The sequence below is a fragment of the Bubalus kerabau genome, chromosome 19 (genome assembly GCF_029407905.1).
Source record: "Bubalus kerabau isolate K-KA32 ecotype Philippines breed swamp buffalo chromosome 19, PCC_UOA_SB_1v2, whole genome shotgun sequence".
NCBI classification, from domain to species: Eukaryota; Metazoa; Chordata; class Mammalia; order Artiodactyla; family Bovidae; genus Bubalus; species Bubalus kerabau.
Window position 1 is genome coordinate 48,826,161 of NC_073642.1, and position 15,189 is coordinate 48,841,349.

At 42.5% G+C, this 15,189-nt stretch overlaps 1 long non-coding RNA gene across 1 annotated transcript; it reads right to left on the minus strand.

The window, feature by feature from the left end:
* Positions 1–10,067: 10,067 nt before the first annotated feature.
* LOC129634516 (uncharacterized) lies at positions 10,068–11,801 on the minus strand. Its single transcript, XR_008705705.1, has 3 exons — positions 11,732–11,801; positions 10,396–10,849; positions 10,068–10,305 (listed from the first exon to the last, which is right to left on the minus strand). It is a non-coding gene; the product is annotated as an uncharacterized LOC129634516 (long non-coding RNA).
* Positions 11,802–15,189: the final 3,388 nt, after the last annotated feature.

Here is a 15,189-nt window from a genome sequence, read left to right on the forward strand (position 1 = left end):
AAATTTCTTTTAAAAACAATCAAGACACAATTACAAACAGCAGATTTGGGATGACTTTTTCCCTCCATGTTATTACCATAGAACTTGATAAAAAAAAAGTCTTCCTTTCTTTTAATCAGACCTCAACTTTTAGAGAGGCATCAAACTATGAGAAAAGCAAAAACATTTTTCTTTTAACATCCATTATGAGGCTTATAGGGCTTCCCAGCCTGGCTAGCAGTAAAGAACCCACCTGCCAATGCAGGGACACAGTTTCGATTCCTGGATTGGGAAGATCCCTGGAGAAGGAAATGGCAACACTCCAGTATTCTTGCCTGGAGAATCCTATGGACAGAGGAGCCTGACAGGCTGCAGTCCATGGGGGCCACACAGAGTCTGACATGATTGAAGCAACTTAGCATGCAGCACATAAGGCTTATAAAAGTAAAATTTCAACAAAACTCAAATATTCATTGGAATTATTCTAATTAGATGAATGGAAATATTATCAAGGCCTCAATATCTTCTGATTATGTAAAAGCATAATGACTTCACTGCTTATCTTAGTTCAACAACTAATATGTTTGTATTAGTGGAAGATTTTCCCCTGGGTCTCCTCATTAATGAATAAAAATATGCCTGTTAAGCATGATGTATTCATGGAAGTACTCTAGTTTTAACAACTTTCATGAGGCCATTGTACAAGTTTTGGTATATGTGAATAAAAAGTGATATATTCAATATATTGAATATTTGGGGGATTGGGCAGACTTAACTTTACCTGAATGATAAATTTCATTTATAAATGATGATATAAAAAATTAGCCTAAGGACGATCATGATGGCATTGAGGTTTTCACTTTTAATTGAATTCTATATAACATTTATCCTCATGAGGTCAAACCTTTTAATTCCAGCATCATACTCTGTATATCTAGCAGGAATAATAGAAGTTTTTAGATGTCTTAGCAATAGAAAATTTATTCCTATCAAAGAACTCCAGCTCAATTTAATGCCAAACATTTTATTTATCTTCATTAAGAAATGATTACATACTGAATATGTTGCCAGCAATCTATGGCATAGTGTCAAAATTTGGACATTTATAATCTTGCCTGACCCATGTTGGCAGGCATAAAGGAAAATCATGATTCTGCCTCAGACCTTGGTGAAGTAAATGGTACCAGACGTTCCCTCCTGCCACAAGAAACTGTAAAACTGGACAAATACACGAAACAAGTGTTTCCAGGCATTGAACACAGACCACTCAGTACTGTTATCACTGACAAAAGCAAGTAACACAAGATGAGCATGATATTTGTCTGGCTCCTGCCTAGGGTGTTTTCCAGAGCACAGCTCTGGAGGTGGAACATACACAGAGGCTAGTAGTCTCATTAAATGCAGAGAGCATATGTGAGAGCTTAAAATACAATAGCTACTGGAAGCTCAAGGACAGAGTATGGAAAAGGGCAGGTCTATGTATTTTAAATCCTGTAAGATGATGCTGTGAAAGTGCTGCACTCTATATCCCAGCAAATTTGGAAAACTCAGCAGTGGCCACAGGACTGGAAAAGGTCAGTTTTCATTCTGATCCCAAAGAAAGGCAATGCCAAAGAATGGTCAAACTACTGCACAACTGCGCTCATCTCACACGTTAGTAAAGTAATGCTCAAAATTCTCCAAGCCAGGCTTCAGCAATACGTGAACCGTGAACTTCCTGATGTTCAAGCTGGTTTTAGAAAAGGCAGAGGAACCAGAGATCAAATTGCCAACATCTGCTGGATCATGGAAAAAGCAAGAGAATTCCAGAAAAACATCTATTTCTGCTTTATTGACTATGCCAAAGCCTTTGACTGTGTGGATCACAATAAACTGTGGAAAATTCTGAGAGACATGGGAATACCAGACCACCTGACCTTTCTCTTGAGAAACCTATATGCAGGTCAGGAAGCAACAGTTAGAACTGGCCATGGAACAACAGACTGGTTCCAAATAGGAAAAGGAGTACGTCAAGGCTGTATATTGTCACCCTGCTTATTTAACTTCTATGCAGAGTACATCATGAGAAACGCTGGGCTGGAAGAAGCACAAGCTGGAATCAAGATTGCCGGGAGAAATATCAATAACCTCAGATATGCAGATGACACCACCCTTATGGCAGAAAGTGAAGAGGAACTCAAAAGCCTCTTGATGAAAGTGAAAGTGGAGAGTGAAAAAGTTGGCTTAAAGCTCAACATTCAGAAAACTAAGATCATGGCATCTGGTCCCATCACTTCATGGGAAATAGATGGGAGAACAGTGGAAACAGTGTCAGACTTTATTTTTTGGGGGGCTCCAAAATCACTGCAGATGGTGATTGCAGCCATGAAATTAAAAGACGCTTACTCCTTGGAAGGAAAGTTATGACCAACCTAGATAGCATATTCAAAAGCAGAGACATTACTTTGCCAACAAAGATCCATCTAGTCAAGGCTATGGTTTTTCCAGTGGTCATGTATGGATGTGAGAGTTGGACTGTGAAGAAAGCTGAGCACCGAAGAATTGATGCTTTTGAACTGTGGTGTTGGAGAAGACTCTTGAGAGCCCCTTAGACTGCAAGGAGATCCAACCAGTTCATCCTAAAGGAAATCAGTCCTGGGTGTTCTTTGGAAGGAATGATACTAAAGCTGAAACTCCAGTACTTTGGCCACCTCATGTGAAGATTTGACTCATTGGAAAAGACTCTGATGCTGGGAGGGATTGGGGACAGGAGGAAAAGGGGACGACAGAGGATGAGATGGCTAGATGGCATCACTGACTCGATGGACATGAGTCTGAGTGATCTCCGGGAGTTGGTGATGGACAGGGAGGCCTGGTGTGCTGCAATTCATGGGGTCGCAAAGAGTTGGACACGACTGACCAACTGAATTGTGATCCAGTGGACTGTAGCCCACCAGGCTCCTCTGCCCATGGAATTTTTCAGACAACCATACTGGAGTAGGGTGTCATTTCCTACTCCAGGGGATCTTCCCAACCCAGAGGTTGAACCGGAGTCTCTTGCTTCTCTGGCATTGGCAGGCAGATTTTACCACTAGTGCCAGAACTAAAGGGAGAAAAAACCTAAATAGATCAGCCATCATGAAAAACAAAACTAAGTCTGGAGGAAACAAAAGGATTTGTCAATAATTTAACCATCGGACATAACAAAATTTAACACTTTTTCAAAGACAACATAATGACATAATAATCATACAATGTCCAGTAAGAAATAAAAATAGTTACTAGATTTGCAAATCAGCAGGGAAATGTGAAGTCAAGTGAATTGAGGTCAACAGAAACAGATCCTGCAAATGACCCATATATTGGAATTATCAGACAAGAACTTTAAAAGAGCTATAACAGTGTTCAGACATATTAAAGAAAAGATGAATGTAAAAAATAAGTATATGAGAAATGTCAGCAGAGAAATTGAAACTCTAAAAAATTCAATTTCTGGAATTTACAAGCAAAATCTCAAATGAAAAATTTGCTGAATTTGCTTAATAGGAAATTGGAGACTGTAAAGTATAGGTCATTGAACTTGAAGACAGATCAATAAAAATTATCCAATTTGAAAATGAGAAAAAAAGACTTGCAATTAAATTAAGAGTCTTAGGAACTTGCGGGACAAGAACACACAATCTAACAAATGTATAACTGAAGTCCCAGAAGGAAAGGAAAAAGCTAATAGAGTAGAAACAATACATGAAAAAGGCCATAAATTTCCAAAACTTGGTGAAAACATTGACTTAAAGATCCAAAAACTTAGGAAACCTCAAGTAGAGTAAACATAAAGCTAACCATATCCTGGCACATCATAATCAAATTGTTGATAAAGAGAAAATATTAAATGTAGTCAGAAAAAAATACACATTACATACAGGCAAACAAAGGTTAAAATGATGGTTGAGAAATCAGAAAAATGCAGGCTGAAGGAAAGTGGAATAATACATTTAAAAAGCTAAAAGAAAAAAAGAAAAAAGACATTAAAGTTCTATACAGAGTGCAAATGTCCTTCACAATGAGAGTATAATGAAGACATTTTAGAGGAGTGAAAACAACAAACTTCATCTCAGCCCACCTGCACTACAAGAAATGCTAAGGCGAGTGGGAAAAGATCCCGTATGGAGCCATGAATCAGTAAGAAGGAATGAAATGCACTAAAATGGTAAATATCTGGATTAATGTAGTTGTCTCTCAATTTCTTTAAAAGATTACTAACTGCTCAAAATAAAAATAAGATTGATGTGGTCAAGTTCATAAAGTATGAAGAAGGAAGATCAGTTCAGTTCAGTTCAGTCGCTCAATCATGTCCGACTCTTTGCGACTCCATGAATCGCAGCACGCCAGGCCTCCCTGTCCATCACCAGCTCCCGGAGTTCACTCAGACTCACGTCCATCAAGTCGGTGATGCCATCCAGCCATCTCATCCTCTGTCGTCCCCTTCTCCTCCTGCCCCCAATCCTTCCCAGCATCAGGGTCTTTTCCAATGAGTCAACTCTTCACATGAGGTGGCCAAAGTACTGGAGTTTCAGCTTTAGCATCATTCCCTCCAAAGAACAGCCAGGGCTGATCTCCTTCAGAATGGACTGGTTGGATCTCCTTGCAGTCCAAGGGACTCTCAAGGGTCTTCTCCAACACCACAGTTCAAAAGCATCAATTCTTTGGTGCTCAGCTTTCTTCACAGTCCAACTCTCACATCCATACATGGCCACTGGAAAAACCATAGCCTTGACTAGACGGACCTTTGTTGTCAAAGTAAGGTCTGGTAACAATTTCATAAAGAATTGTGGAATAAATGGAATTATACTCTGATAGGATTCTCATGTAGGAGATCCCGGTTCGATTCCTGGGTCAAAAAGTTCCCCTGGCGAAAGGATAAGCTACCCTCTCCAGCCAGAAGGGGTGGCTCAGATGGTGAAGAATCTGTCTACAATAAAAGGAGACCTGGGTTCTATCCCTGGGTTGGAAAGATCCCCTGGAGGAGGGCATGGCAACCCACTCCCGTTTTCTTGCCTGGAGACTCCCGTGGACGGAGGAGCCTGGTGGGCTGCAGTCCACAGTGTCACAAAGAGTCAGACACGACTAAGCAACTAAGCTCAGCACAGGATTCTCATGCATTACATCAAGTGGGACAATATTAACTGTAAGAAAGCTATATTAAGTTGTGAATGTATAATCTCTAGTGAAATAACTAAAAATCAGTAATAAGAGCTTTGTTAATAGTCACATCTGCCTTGAGATTGTCTTGAAGATACACTCTAGCAGATCAAATCAGAAGGCCTTAATGAAGCAATCAGGTTGAACTAGGTGCTGTCATGGCAGTGCTTTATCATGAAATAGGTGATTTGGAGGAGGAAATGGCAACCCACTCTAGTATTCTTGCCAGGAAAATCCCATGGAGAGAGGAGCCTGGCAGGCTACAGTCCCTGGGGTCGCAAAGAGTTGGACACGACTGAAGCTCCTGAGCACAGCCAATATGGCTTCCTGGCCTCAGATCGTGTATGACCTCCTATACAAAATGGGTTGTCACTTTCTTATTTGTTTCTGCTAATTGCCATTTGTTTTGCTTCCTGAGAATGAAAATCATGTCCAAAATACTTAGAATGAGAAAGTGTCTCTTTTTTGAAGAAAAAAAGAATCGACCATGTCCTTAATCTTTACATTATGTTCCATGGGAAGACCAAACGTGACCCTGGATGCAGATTGAATAATAGACCTTGTGGTATGTTCTAGGTGACTACATGGATTTAACACCATTGTTAGGGTAAGAAGAATTAGAAGAATGGTAATCCTTTCTCTTTCCACAGTGATGTTTCTAATACCTCGAAATATTTTATACTCTGGTTGCATAAGGGTATTTTATATTCTTTAGCTATTTTTAATAATGGCAAGGTTCACCTTCTGAAGTGCTTTACTTAGTGACAGAATTCAAACCTGGGGACTTAAACATCAAAAGAAGTTCTGATATATTCCATTTAACTCTAGCCTTTTATGCATGTTCTTTTATGCTTTCATTTCTAGCCATTCTTTCATTTTCCCAGCCATAATGAGAGAGATGAGTGGTTAGAATAAGTCTGTTGGTCAAACAAATAAGCTGACACTTCCCTTTGAGAGCAGTTTTAATCTTTCTTTGTGCTGAGGTAAATCAGATGGCTGTCAGGCCATGGAACATTTTACAAATTCATTCATTTTCTCCCCTCATAAAATATGCACTGGTTTAGGCATCAAGACCTCACTGTAGAGGACTATCCTTCTGAAGTTCAAGAAATCCTTCAGTGCATTGTCATTCAAGGCATAGCGCATGGCTGCTTCAGAGCGGTATTCTTTCAGACTTTCCCACTGATAAAATGGAAGCTTTTTCTCATTTAAAGGGACAAGTGAAGCTGAAAGATTCATGTTCCTCAAAAAAGAATAAGTAAAGTCACTTTTCCAAGACTATGGCATTTGAGGTTAGTCAATATATTGTATAGACCCACACACCAAGAATAGAGGAGCATGTTTACTCTTGTTCATCCAACATGAAGACCTTGCATATTGCCTGGATTCTGAGCTCAAGGATCTTACTTCCATTGTAGGAGACACATGTAAGTACAAATACTTATAATACAATGTTAAAAGACAATCATTAGTACAGTCCTCTGTGTAGTAAAGTATTTACCCTTACTAAAAGGGAGATCTGGGCTTTGCCCGTGGTTGGGCTTCTGGAGGTATTCTCTAATCCCTTAGAAAGACATGCCAGATAGCAGTGTTTTTATTTGCCTGCTGGCCTCGGGCACATAAAAGTAGGACTTCCCTGGTGGCTCAGATGGTAAAGCGTCTGTGTACAATGCGGGAGACCTGGGTTCGATTCCTGGATCAGGAAGATTCCCTGGAGAAGGAAATGGCAACCCACTCCAGTACTCTTGCCTAGAAAATCCCATGGACGGAGGAGCCTGGTGCAGGCTACTGCCCATGGGGTCGCAAAGAGTCGGACACGACTGAGCAATTTCACTTTCATTTCTTTTCTTTCACTTTGGCCTCAGGCAAGTCAGATAAATAGGAGTGGGATTTAGGTTGCAGGCTTTGGGTCACATCATATTAGCTTGATTTTCTGAGAGGCTGGAGCTAGAGATCAGCCACTGGGTCAGTAAACCAACCTCATGTTTTAGAGTCTCCATAAAAACTCTGGACACCAAGGCTTGGGTAAGTGTCCCTGCCTGGCAATGCTCCATGTTATCATCAGACATCAATTCTCGGAAAGTGAAGCTGGCCATGACTGAATGGGAGGAAACTAGGAGCTCCGAGTTTGGTACTTTCTTGGACTTTGCCCTAGATACTTCTTTGCTTGTTGTTCAGTCACTAAGTGGTGTCCGACTCTTTGCTACCCATGGACTGCAACACGACAGGCTTCCCTGTCCTTCACTATCTCCTGGAGTTTGCTCAAACTCATGTCCATTGATTTGGTGGTGGTAGTGGTTTAGTTGCTAAATTGTGTCCAACTTTTTTGATCCTATGGATTGTAGCCTGCCAGGCTCCTCTGTCCATGGGATTCTCCAGGCAAGAATATGGGAGTGGGTAGACATTTCCTTCTCAAGAGAATCTTCCCAGCCCAGGAATTGAACCTGGGTCTCCTGTATTGCAGGCATATTCTTTACCGACTCAGCTATGAGGGAAGACCTTTGAGTCAGTGATGCCATTCAACCACCTCATCCTCTGTTACCACCTTCTCCTTCTGCCCTCAATCTTTCCCAGCATCGGGGTCTTTCCCAATGAGTCAGTTCTTCAAATCAGGTGACCAAAACATTGGAGCTTCAGCTTCAGCATCAATCCTTCCAATAAATATTCAGTGTTTATTTACTTTAGGATTGACTAGTTCGATCTTATTTCCCTAGGTTGATTTTAATCTTATCCTTTCCCTGTAATAAACCATTCCTGGGATAACAGCATTTAATAAGTTCTGTGAGTCTTTTTGGGTGAATTTTCAGAACTGATGGTGGTTGGGGAACTCTCTGAACTTACTGTTAGTCTCAGAAGTGAGGGTGGTCTTGTGGTCTGTGCTCCCTATAACACCACATTCCCTATTTCCTCCATGTCTTTCGAGATCTTCACCCTGCTTTGACATAAACCTGGCTTTCTTCCAAGAACACTTCTACTTTGGAACCTTTGCAAATAGTGGCTATTTCTCTCCCACTTTAATCTCTGGACCTAGAAGTGGGATAGGTGCTCTCCATTCTCCTTGCTGCCATTCTGGACCATTCTCCTGGCTGCTTCAAGAAAACCTCCACTTTAAATCTCACACTGTAACCTTCTGCCACCTACCCACTGCCCTTCAGTGTTGCAATCATTTACTTCGGTGCTCTAGATCACCCTCCCCTCCATACCACAGTGGAACCTTGAACAAAGCCAGGGTTAAGTGCACTAGCCCTCTGTGTAGTCAAAAATCCAGTATAACTAATAGCCTGCCCGCTGTTTACATGGCATGGTTCCTCCATATCCACAGATCCTCCAGGTCCCCAGTTCCATATCCAAGGATTCAACCATCTATGGATCCTCTAGTATTGAAAAAAAAAAAAATTCCAGTATAAGTGGACATGTGCAGTTCAAACCTGTGTTGTTCAAGGGTCAACTCTAATTAATCTACCTGTTTGGTGGATGTATGACCATTGTTAGAGAAATGCCATCCTGAGCAATATCTAGACTCCAGTCTACACCAGGCTGACCCTGTCCAGTCCAGGTCCTCCCCACCTGGAGTTGATCCTTCCATAGAGCTAAGGCTTATTTTCTCTAATGTGATTCTTATTGAGTTCTCTGAGGTAGTTTGATCACACAACACACCAAAGTTTTGGTTTTATATGACTCTGGATTCTTTTTGACTCCTGAGTCACTTCACAGATAGAGGTATCTGTGCTGTGCTTAGTTGCTTCAGTCATGTCTGACTCTTTGCTAACCCACAGACCACAGCACGCCAGGCTCCTTTCTCCATGGGATTCTCCAGGCAAGGATACTGGAGGGGGTTGCCATTTCCTTCTCCAGGGTATCTTCCTGACCTAGGGATCCAACTCTTACCTCCTGCAATGCAGGCTGATTCTTTACCACTGAACCACCAGGGAAGCCCTTCGTGAGAAATATCAGTAGCCAAAGACCATTCCTAAGAACATCTTTACAATCCATTCATATTTTTTTTTGGTTGCACTTCAAATAGTAATTAAACCCTGTTATGTGGCCAGGAATGTGATTTCTTTTTTACTGAGGATTCAAATAGAAAAGCAATTATACTTCTCCTTCATATGATTACTGTCCAATTGAGGCAGGGTAGGAACTGAAATATACATTGTAGCAATACAAAAACTATTGGACGAAAGCTATTAAAGAGTGGAGAAGGGAGTTCTGATAGAATCTGTGGGTGGGGAGGAAATACACACCCTGCTTAGAGTCACTGTGGGAAATCAGGGGAGGATAAGTCCTTCAGCTTTGAGAGAACCGTTAATCTTATTAACAGGAGCACAGCCAGAGGAGATGAACCTAAAAGGGGCAGGGAGTTAAATCACGTTAGTCAAAGAAAATGGAGCCTTAAGCCCGAGAAAGAGAAGAATTGGTGTGGAAATGACGGTTGAGTTTAAATGTGCAAGTGCTGTTTTTCAGGAAGACAGATGTGGTTTTTAGCAGCGCCAGACTGTTAAATTTGGAAATTATCACAAGTATCAGATAGTGGGCTTCCCTGGTGACTCAGATGGTAAAGAATCTGCCTGGAGTGTGGGAGACTTTGGTTGGAAAGATCCCCTGGAGAAGAAAACGGCAACCCACTCCAGCATTCTTATCTGGAGAATCCCATGGACAGGGGAACCTGGCAGCCTACAGTCCATGGGGTTGCAAAGAGTCAATGGGGCAATCAACACTTTTATTCATTAGATGGTTTTCCCAGCAGCTTCTCTTTCTGAGGTTCTACACTGTGCCTTTCCTGGCTCTCGGTCATCTGGCACAACACGGCAAGTAAATGAGGGTGGGGAATATTACTCTTCCAGAGGTACACAGTTTACACAGCCTTTCCTTTCCTCTGTGGCTTTTCTTCCCTAATCTACACAGAGCATATGCAATCAGCAAATTTAAAATGTAGAGTTATTTTAATACGGTAGAAGAAAATGTCAGCATAAGTAAGATAGAGTAGGTAGGTTTTAAGTTCATAGTCTAACATTATTTAATTAGCATGGCAGGGATTTAAAGAATTAAACAGCCTCTTGCAGACAATTCCATTGCACTTTTTCTTACACACTTGGCTCCTCTATCTGTATCACCAGGGTTCTGAGTGCTGAATCCTCTCTCACTAGTCTAAGGAGAAAATGGACTTATTAAAAATAGAGAAGGCAAGTATTTTATATAAAATATTTTAAAAACTAAAGAAAGGTTATAAAAACTTACCCTCTTCACACAGATGCAATACGCTTGCAGAATTATTCTTACTTTATTAGTTTCCTGGGGCTGTTGTAACAAGTTACTATAATTTGGTGGTTTACAACACAGAAATTTCTCCTCTTACAGTTCTAGAGGTCAGAAGGCTGGAGGTTAGAAGTCCAAAATCAAGATATTCCAGAGCTGTGCTCCCTCTGAAGTCTTTAGGGGAGAATCCCCCCTCACCTCTTCTAGCTTCTGGCAGTTCCTGGTGTTCCTTGGCTTGTGGCAGCACGACTCCAGTCTCTGCCTCTGTCTCCACATGGCCATCTTGCCTGTGTATCTCTCTGTGTCCTTGCTCATCTTAAAAAGCACTAATCATTGGATTTAGGACCCATTCATTGGAAAGACTGATGCTAAACTGAAGCTCCAATACTTTGGCCACCTGATGTGAAGAGCTGATTCACTGGGAAAGACCCTGATGCTGGGAAGATTGAGGGCAGGAGGAGAAGGGGGAGACAGAGGATGAGATGGTTAGATAGCATCACCAACTCAATGGACATGAATATGAGCAAACTCCGAGAGATAGTGAAGGACAGAGGAGCCTGGTGTGCTACAGTCCATGGGGTCAAAAACAGTTCGACACAACTTAGTGACTGAACACTACCACCAACTAGGTCAGGATGATTTCATCTCAAGATCCTCAACTGATTACATCTGCAGAGACGAGACCCTATTTCCAAATAAGATCACATGCTGAGGTCTTGGGTGGACCTGTTTTGGTTAAACACTGTTTAAGCTACTATTCTTGCCATAACTGAAACTGGGCTCCACACGGAGGACCGTGAATTTCTCTCTGATGAGCTTCTCTTCTTCCAAGTCTCCCACTGCCCCCTCCTCACTATTATTCCACAATTCCTCCATGTTTGTGTAAAAAACACATCCTCCTTTGAGATGTGTATCCTGGATATTTCTTCTCTCTTTCCCTAGCTATAAAAGATAGAAATTTCCAGAGCAGATTTAAAACACCAATGGCAAACTTAGCTATGTATCATTTATGAGAGTGTGGTGGTTTTGGACTGTGTCTATTTAGCTAAGCTAAGACTGTACACACCCCAGTGTCCTGGGTAGAAAACTGAGGCTTGAGGGGACAGGGAGGCACCCAGCCAGGGTCTATGCACTCCTCTCTGCCCCACCCAGGTTGGAGATGCCACCTGCCCCCAGCCAGGTGCAAGTTCTTCAGCCTGATGGAGACCCCTGAGGATTACATGCTCAAGGTGGACGAGGAGAGCTTCAAAGGTGGAGGCTGGGCTGGGGAGGAGCAGTAAGGGAAGAGACCGTGCTCTTCTCTTTGTGAGATTCTCACCTGAATGCTAGAGTCCAACATCACAAAAGCTGGGGACAGGAAGAAAGATGGATCTGGGTTCGAATCTTCCCTGGTGGCTCAGATGGTAAAGAATCTGCCTGCAAAGTGGGAGACCTGGGTTAGATCCCTGGGTTGGGAAGATCATGTGAAGAAGGGAATGACTACCTACTCCAGTATTCTTGCCTGGAGATTTCCGTGGACAGAAGAGCCTGGCGGGGTACAGTCCATGGGGTCACAAAGAGTCGGACACAACTGAGCGACTAACACTTTCACTTTCAAACCTGTTGCTATAGGTTGTCAAGGTAAAGTGGGAAGAAATGAAGCAGGAGCCATTAATTACTCTCTGAAGGTCCTGGAGGTTAGACGCAGGGAGGGAAGAGGCAACAGCTGTCCCTCCACTGATGCATGAGTTCTTAAGGTCCTACTCTGACTAGTGGATGGGTCTGGTTTCAGGAGTCCTGCTTAGTAACTTTCTCAACTTCCTCCAACTCTCTCCTTCAGAATGCAGTATTCCCAGCTTCCTCCATCACTGTGTAAGGTATTATAGCTATAATAAACCCCTGTGTGTTGTGCTCAGGTGCTTCAGATTTGACTCTTTGTGACCCCATGGAGTAGCCCACCAGGCTCTTCTGTCCATGGGATTCTTCAGGTAAGGATACTGGAGATGGTAGCCATGCCCTCCTCCTCCAGGGGATCCTTCTGACCCAGAGATCAAACCCACATCTCCTGCATTGCAGGCAGATTCTTTACCTGCTGAGCCACCAGGGGAACTTATAATAAGCCTCTTAATCTGTAATATTTATAGATTCGACTTCCTTGATCAAATCCTAGCAGACACAAATGGAAACACGTTTCCCATTAGTATGTAGATTACATAAAGCAGCCATTTGTGGTCTTTTTTTGTTGTTGTTGTTGTAGTTCATTGCTGTGACCCTAGATAAGTACCTGGCATAAACTAACTGATCAATGCATTTTAGTAGAATAAATTTATGATAAGTAGATTTGAAAAGAAGGTGGTAACTGGTACAGGTTTGAAAATGTTGAGTTGTATATGCACTTAGACCATCTACATGAAGGTGTCTAGTAGATAGTTGGCACTCAGGAAAGACCCAGGTAAGGATACAGACATGTGAGTCATCAGCCTAAAGGTAAAGTTGCAGTTGTGATAATGCCTGAGATTTTCCCTGGAGAGTGGACAGAGGGAGAAGATGCTTGAGGGAAGAACCTCAGGGAACATCAACTTAAGTGACATGAAGAGAAGTAAGAGAAAAAATTGGCAAGAGAATATCAAGGAGACATTGGTAGGAAAAATCATACTAAAGGAGAGAATACCAACTTTGTCATAAGCAACTGGAAAGTCTCTAATACAAAGTCTGAAATGTTTCATTGTATTTAGCAAAAAAACAGTAATGACCTTAACAAGAGCACACTGATGATAGAAAATGAGATAGCAAGTGTTGATTGTTCTTTCTAAAGAGTTGGTCCTGAATGGAAGGAAGGAAATATGGTGCCAAATTTAGGGGCACAGAGGAGGGTCAATGGAGGATTTTTTTAAGTGAAAAGCACAGTTGTTAAGAATATTTGTGTGTGTGTATAACTGAACATTACATCTTTTGGAATAAAGACAACTGAATTGAAACACATTATTTACTAGCTATGAGATGCTGGGCAAAAAAATCTTTTTATTCTCAGTTTTCTCATGTGTTAAAGGGAGAGATTCGTGTACCCACCTCCTACGGTTGTGAGAATTAAGTAAGATTAAACCTAAACAAAAAAGTAATAAAATGAAATTAGGGAAAGTCCTTGGCAGTATGCAGAATGCCTAAAACCAATAAACGTTATCGACTGTGGTCCTTGCTGGAGACGGCAATGGCACCCCGCTCTAGTACTCTAGCCTGGAGAATCCCATGGATGGAGGAGCCTGGTAGGCTGCAGTCCATGGGGTCACTGAGAGTCGGACATGACTGAGCGACTTCACTTTCACTTTTCACGTTCATGCATTGGAGAAGGAAATGGCAACCCACTCCAGTGTTCTTGCCTGGAGAATCCCAGGGACGGGGGAGCCTGGTGGGCTGCCATCTATGGGGTCGCACAGAGTCGGACATGACTGAAGCAACTTAGCAGCAGCAGCAGCAGCAGTGGTCCTTGCTGATGCTAAGGAGGAAAAGTAAAGAGAAAGTCTACCACATAAGAATGACAGGGGACAGCCTGTGAAGGAATTCCCTGAAGAAGCTGAAGGGAAAGAGAGCCAAAGCGAAGCAGAGGATTTGCTTAAGAAAGGGATCATTAGAAGGACTGACACTGAAGCTGAAGCTCCAATACTTTGGGCTCCTGATTTGAAGAGCCCACTGACTGGGAAAGACCCTGATGCTGGGAAAGATTGATGGCAGGAGGAGACAGGTGACAGAGGATGAGATGTTGGATGGCATCACTGACTCAATGGACATGAGTTTGAGCAAGCTCTAACAGATAATGAAGGACAGGGAAGCCTGGTGTGCTGCAGTCCATGGGGTCACAAAGAGTTAGACATAACTTGGCAACTGAACAATGACAAATGTTTTCCCCCAAGAGGAGAAGGACAGAAAGATGAGTTTGGATGTTAATAAGTTTGGGGAGTAGAGTGAATGAACATGTGAAGTGAAGTTGCTCAGTCGTGTCTGACTCTTTGCAACCCCATTAACTGTAGCCTACCAGGTTCCTCTGTCCATGGGATTTTCCAGGAAAGAATACTGGAGTGGGTTGCCATTTCCTTCTCCAGGAAATCTTCCCGACCCAGGAATCAAACCCGCGTATCCCACATTGTAGACAGACGCTTTACCATCTGAGCCACCAGGGAAGTCAAATGAACATGAGGGAGTTTCTATCTCATGGAAGAACTCTGTTTTTTCTGTGAAATGAAATCAGAGGTCCAGAAAGTGAGAGTTAAGGAAGGACAGGGTGAAGTGGGGTATTAGAAAGGAGTAGCATGATCTGAAGTAGCAGTTGTGGGGAACAGGAAAGGGGACTGTGTAGAGACTGTGTAGAGACTGTCAGGGAAGGTCGCAGGGCCAATCTGAGGTGAAACGTGATTGTCAGTAGTTCCGGTCCAGTGCTGTTGAGGAATTTCTCTAGTTACCACTCAGAACTTGGGTTTGGAGATGGAGAATGTGGATAGGATTGCAGAGGGTGGGGATTTGCTGGAAAGTTGCAGAAGATGCCCAGCAAAATTCTCACCTTGTGCAATCCTATCCACATTTGCCGGGACATGGAGAGGATCAGTGAGAAAGTGTCTGGAGTAAGGCGTCCTGGGTCTGGTCAGAATAGGGAAAGCAGTTACGTTAAGAGGGGCTGACGTTTGGGAGTTCTGACCTGAAGAACGTGCAGGGTAGGACAAAGACATCAACTACCTGGAAGGCTGGCACTCGTGTTTAGGGCCCAGATTTTTCTAAAGTTGGTGAGAAATCCTTCCTGCTCTTCCC